This window comes from Dipteris shenzhenensis, chromosome 32, assembly GCF_047967505.1.
Source record: "Dipteris shenzhenensis isolate YYH24624 ecotype China chromosome 32, Dip_SZ_1.0, whole genome shotgun sequence".
Lineage (NCBI taxonomy): Eukaryota > Viridiplantae > Streptophyta > Polypodiopsida > Gleicheniales > Dipteridaceae > Dipteris > Dipteris shenzhenensis.
Genome location: NC_141627.1, coordinates 392,154 through 398,153, shown reverse-complemented (window position 1 = coordinate 398,153; position 6,000 = coordinate 392,154). Strand labels below are relative to the sequence as shown.

At 44.4% G+C, this 6,000-nt stretch overlaps 1 pseudogene; it reads right to left on the bottom strand.

Moving 5' to 3' along the window:
- Nucleotides 1-1,188: 1,188 nt before the first annotated feature.
- Nucleotides 1,189-2,335, bottom strand: LOC147880149 (ATP synthase subunit delta, chloroplastic pseudogene; annotated as a pseudogene).
- Between the last annotated feature and the right edge of the window lie 3,665 nt (nt 2,336-6,000).

Sequence of the window (6,000 nt, the reverse complement as noted above, 5' to 3'; positions counted from 1 at the left end):
GTAGCACAGCCTCTCTATGAGGACTTTTGGAGTGTTTGACTACAGAACCACAGGGACAATTCTCCCAACTATGCTCACGGCTTGATTTCTGTTCATCTATGTTCGCCCTGGGAAAGGGGGAATATTGGGTGCCTTTGAGGCTGCCTGGCTTAATTAGGGACGAGAGCTGGTATCCACAAACATTTGCCCTGATCTTTAACGATCAAAGGTTGTCCTTCGTAGGATGATGGATGAGAGCCATGGGCATGCTATGTAGATCATGTATGGGGACAAGGCAAAGCGCAAGCTGACCTTTACCCCAGACATGCCTGACAAGCAAATTGCCAATTGCCTTGATACTGGATGGCGCCATTCTCCAAGCCTCATAGGATGGCACCTATTGGCCCTTTGCAAGCTATGCCTACTGGCTTGTGTGTCTCATAGCCTAATCTGTTGACTTGGACTCATATGTATGTCATCCGTGATGCCCCTCTCGAGGCATCGGACTGATTGGGATTATTTGCCCTTGAAGCCACTTGCCGAGACAGGCCACTCAAACCTTTTGACACAAGCTTCCAGCTCTAGGAGGGCATTGTTCTTCACCTCCTTGACTCCACATTAGGTGGACATATTGAATTGGAATGGGTACAGCTTCATGCACGACAGTCGCTATAGAGACTAATCTTGAGACAAGAGTTGCCTTGTCAGGCATTGAGTGGATGTTTTGATGCTTCAAGAGCACATGTTCTCCGGTATAGACATCACGAGACACAATTGCCTGCTCCGAAGCCGTGGGCCAAAGATATGGTCTTTCACAGTAGGACAGAACGGGGGATGGAAGTCTACATTATTCGATTGGGCAGGCCCTTGCTTTGGAGGTCTTTGATAATGGGGAGATGATTGGTGGCGGGGCATTGTGGATGGGCATCCCGCTTAGGGCTTGGGATCCTCAATGTTTATGCACCAGCATGCCGCTACGAGAGGGCTGCCTTCCAAATCCTCTCAAGAAGCTAACCATAACCGTTCAGACTCCTCTAAGCAGATGAAAAAGAGCACAAACCAGACAGACAGCAGTGTACATGTTGACGTGACCTTAAGTAGAGAATTCCGAAGTTTGGCGCTGTCAAAGATTCAACTAAAAATGAAACATAAAGGGAGCAATGGCATTGCGACAGCCTGTGACAAGCCCCTCCAAAGAACTTTCAGTCATGAATGGAACTCTAGCTGCAATGTAGTGCCAAAGTACTTAAATACATACCATGTCCTAAATTCTTTTACATTGATCAACACATACCGTGCAGAGGATTCTCAAATGTGGGAGCTGTTGTGCGGTTGAAGAGGATATTCAAGAGCGAGAGTACTCTGCATGCAATAATGGATGCCAGAATGCTTGAAAGTATTGGAGACTGCTAGAAACTGCTTCCAATCCTATAGCCATTCTCACAGGCAGTGATTGTTGCCAGCTAGTGAAGACCATAGGATAGAGCCTTTGGCGTCTATGTTGATATAACATTAACCGTAACGTTGCTGGACAAACTACATATTTATGAGATGGGCACGCTGATCATTCATCAATAAACTGCCAGCTTTTCAGAGACGTCGATCTGCCGGGCATGCGGTCAAGTTACCCCTTGAAACTCATGTCAACCAAGCGAGACCCATCCTTCCCATACCTCACAATGAACCCCGCAACCAATGAAGAATCTATCACGTTCTTCATTCTTACGTTTTTAGCGCCAGATAAGCTTTGGACCTTCTTCGCTATGAGAGCGAGTTGTGTGGTTTCAATTTTCACTGTCGAGCTGACTATAGCAACTTCAGTGCCTGTCATCTCGTTGTAGATCTCTTCGAATTCTTTGATGACCTCTTTCAAGAGCCCTGTTCTCTTCTTGTCAACAGTAAGATTGAGAAGATTAAGAGTGTAGGTATGAAACTTGGCCTCGTCAGCTAATCCCTTCAGGACGATCTTCTTACTGTCGCCCTTAACGACAGGATTGTTTAAGAAATCACAAAGTTGTTTATCTAGAAGGAATTGCCCGAGCTTCTCTACGTCAGACTTTATGGCCTCCAGGACGTTTTGGGTGCGCCCAATGTCCGCAAGGGCAGCGGCGTAGCCTCCAGCGGCGCTATTACGCATGACGACCACAGCTCGACGGCCGGAGGAGGAAGGGGGACGACGAGTACGGGGAAGCTTGGAAGACACGTCATTACTGAGGGAACGAGAGCTGAGGGAGCAGGAAGTGACGAGGCGGAATGGCTGAGGGAGAGGAAGGGAGGAAGAAGTGTGGATGCGGATGAAGGAGAGCGAGTGCTGCAGGGCCTCCATAGCCGCCTCTCTTCCAGTTCAGATAAGGAATGGCGCCCTCCGTGTGGTCATTCCCGAAAGCTTGGAATTTCTTCGTTGGTATGCGTGGCAGCCTCTCGCGCGGCCACATGTTTTCCCTTTCGGATGTCGGATCGCTTTCCAACAATGCAGGTGGCTTGTCAATGCAAATGCATGTTAAAGAGTGATGCGTGTAACATGTTTCCAAGATTAACAAGTGTGTACAAGTGCTCACTCAAGTACTCATGAGCACTGCGAGCAATGCCTTAAGTTCTGCAAGATGCAAACGATTGTCAAGAGGAGTGGACGAAGCAAACCGCTTTCAAATGCAAAGTGTGTGTGTGTGTGTGTGTGTGTGAGGGAGAAAGAGAGAGAGAGAGAGAGTTCTTAAGATCCTACAAGACACAAATTGAAAGGTTTAGAATAATTTGCAAATTACAACTTTATATTGCATGGACTAGCTAATAATCAAGATCCTAGCCAGTCCTCTCTAGCTATATTAAACCTGCACCATCTTCGTACTGGACCCTATCTCCTAGCCGAGCCCCCTATCTACATTAGATCTCTCGTTGCCATGACCCTATCTCCATAAATGGGCAATGTTTTATGTCGTAACTTTTTAACATTTTATTGATATAACATATTAGCAAGCTCAATCGCCTTTTCAAACATTAATATTTAATCATCTTTATTACTTTGCACGTACTATCAATCCAATAGCAAATAAGCAAATTGAACTTTAGAACTAAAAAGATGCATTCGACACTCTATGTAAGTATGCCATTGCACGAAACACGTTCAACACTAGATATGCTCTCCCATGTGCTACACCACCAACACTGGTGGTGATCTTTCTCAAAATAGGGGAAAGGCACATTCCCCGATGATTATCAATTTATGGAGAGAGTTGTGTCGCCTTTTTGCCATACGTTATGCATGGATTCCCCCTGTCCCCCCCCCTTCTTTCCCCTCTCTCCCCTATCCTTGTGCAACATTCTAATGAGCACTTTCTTCTCATGTGCATTAATGTTGCTTTAGCATTCCACGTCAAACCTACAAACCAATTTTCTTTTTTTATATTTTTGTTGGAGTTTATGAATTCGAATTAGACATCATACTTTGGACAAATATATTCTTCACAAGGTACACATAATGCAACCTTTTACCTATGTTACAATTTGAAATGCATGTTCATAAAAGACAATATTTGAACATTGTAGGATAGATGGTAAACAAGATGTTATTATGCACATTGAAATTTCTAATTAAAGGAATAGGGGTCAGCATAGTCTTTGCAATGTTGTCACTTAGTGGCAATGTTAATCTTGATAGTCTGTGCACATCATGACTAACCCATGCGATTAACTTCTAACCTCACTATGATTTTTACACATCTACAACTATATTTTTGACAAGGAACATAATCCGTTGTAACCTCAATATGACTTCTGCACGAGTTTTTCATGTTGTGGAACGTTCACCTAGCTATGATGGGAATATATGAGAGCAATTGAATAGGTAGACGCTCGCATCAATTTGCAAATAGCTCCATCGATGTGCAAATCAAGGACATGATTAGTGGTCGAACATCTGTGTTCGCAAACTCTGAAAGGCATGCAAGAGTCTCTCCCATGCTTGGAAGTGCCTGAATCTTGGTCCTCTTCACGTCAATGCCTCAAGAAGTCTTTATTCATTTCATCGCTTGCAGGTCAATATATATGCACCTCGTTGATAGCCTACAACTTGGGTTTTGAGGATGTGCACCTGCATATTTTGATTCTTCTGTGAGGCCTTTGTATTTTGAAGGAGTGTTGTAAGAAGCATCGATTTCAGCCTCGCTAGTGTGAGAATCCGAAAATAAAAGCAGAGACTCTGGTTGTTGTGCTAAATCAAAAGGCTCCGCTCGAACAGTCATTACCTCTCGCCGGCCTCGTCGCATATTGAAGGAGCAATAATTGGATTCGCCAAATATTTTGCACATGGGTATCGACCTGGTTGTAGACAAATGGTCTCGATATAAGTTTTCTCCCTTAGATCTCATCGTCGGCTTCTTCCTCCCCCCTCTCTGTTTGACCTCTAGGCTGTGACAGGTTCTCTTTCGTTGCTCAACCAGTTCTCTTCCTCCTCTTTGATTGGCCTCCCCCAGTTTCTTCTTCCTCCCCCCCGACCTTCCGTTTCTCAACCAGTTGGTTTGCTTCTTTTCCCACCAACTTTGTGCATTTTGTGCCACCAATGTACAATCCTCCTCTTCAGCTTTGTCCTGACTCTCCGGGTGCCGTTCTTCATTCTCTTGCTGTGATTCGGTTCTGAATTATAGAACATTGAAAATTCCAATGCTTATGTTCACTGCCATTGAGGTTTTGTTGCGTGCCATTTGCAAATGTTGTGTTCTCTTTCGTTCCATCATTTTTTGGGATGCTTTTGAAGGCAGATGACCACCTTGCAATTGTATACATTGTCGAAGGCGTAATCGATGGAAGAAGTAGAGGAAGACGGGTCCCAAGATGAGACCAGCAGCTTGAGGAAGGCAAGGAGGCCAGCGGAGAGGACATCAAGCTAGAAGCAAGCGAGCAAGGCACGTAGGAGGGAGGGGGAAAAGGGAGATTCCTGGGAGCATAGGGAGGAGGAGAGAAGAGAAACGAGGTGTTGGGAGTGGTCAGAAGGTGTTGGGAGTGGCCAATTGTCATTAAGCCAAAAACTAGCAGGAATGAGAGCTCTTAGCAAAGGTTGGGCACTCAGAAACTACTGCCAGGTGCAAGCACAACACCAAGGACAGCTTGAAAAAAATAACTTGGAACTCCTCGAAGACCTCCAAACTGAAGCACATAGCAAAGGGGTGAAGGGTGCCTTTTTACAATAGGCCCCCCTGAGAGAGGGACCCTTTCAGAGCCATGGGAGGCACGGCCATCCTCCTGACCACCTAGACGGAGGCGAAGAATAGCACGTACTAGTGAAGCTTAGCGGGGGAAGAAGGGGCAAAGAGGGAGGGAAGGGTGCACTTAAGGTCTGGAATTCGTAAATCAATAGGCTCACTTAAGGCAGCATATTAGAAAGTCTAATATCCTTATCTCAATATCCTTATCTCTTAGGATCTAGCCAAATTAAGTATGCATACATTTTAGGCATCAACATCACAAATATGTGGATCGTTGTATGAGCATACAGAATTTGCATCAACTCGTTTTGTTTTTATATCGTTGATCGTAAAGACTTTATATTTGAAAACTTCATGTATTAATATAGTGCAAGGTTAGCTTTTCACGTATTAAAATAATGCAAGGTGGAGATTTATAGCTTTTGCCTTGCTTATTAAGTAAACACTTTGTTGCCAATTTTATGTTCACAAAGTACTTGCGCAAGGTTAATGAGTACCTTCTCCAGGTACTTTCCAAGTGTTAGATTTACGCAACAAAGATGGGTTGCTTACTTTGTTTGAATGCCTTATTTGCATCTGTTGTTGTCTTTGTGACATGCTTCTTTGATTTTGTCCGCAACTAGCTCGTGTTTGTATACGCTTATGCTTCATGTTGTGGGATGTTCACCTAGCTATGTTGATGTGATAGCATTGAAATGAAAACCCATAGCTGGGTAGATTTTAAGAGTGGGAATGTGTGAGAGCAATTGAATAGGATTTGCAGATAGCTCCATCAATGTTGTGTAGATCTCGGACATGATCAGTGGTCGAACATCTGTGTTTG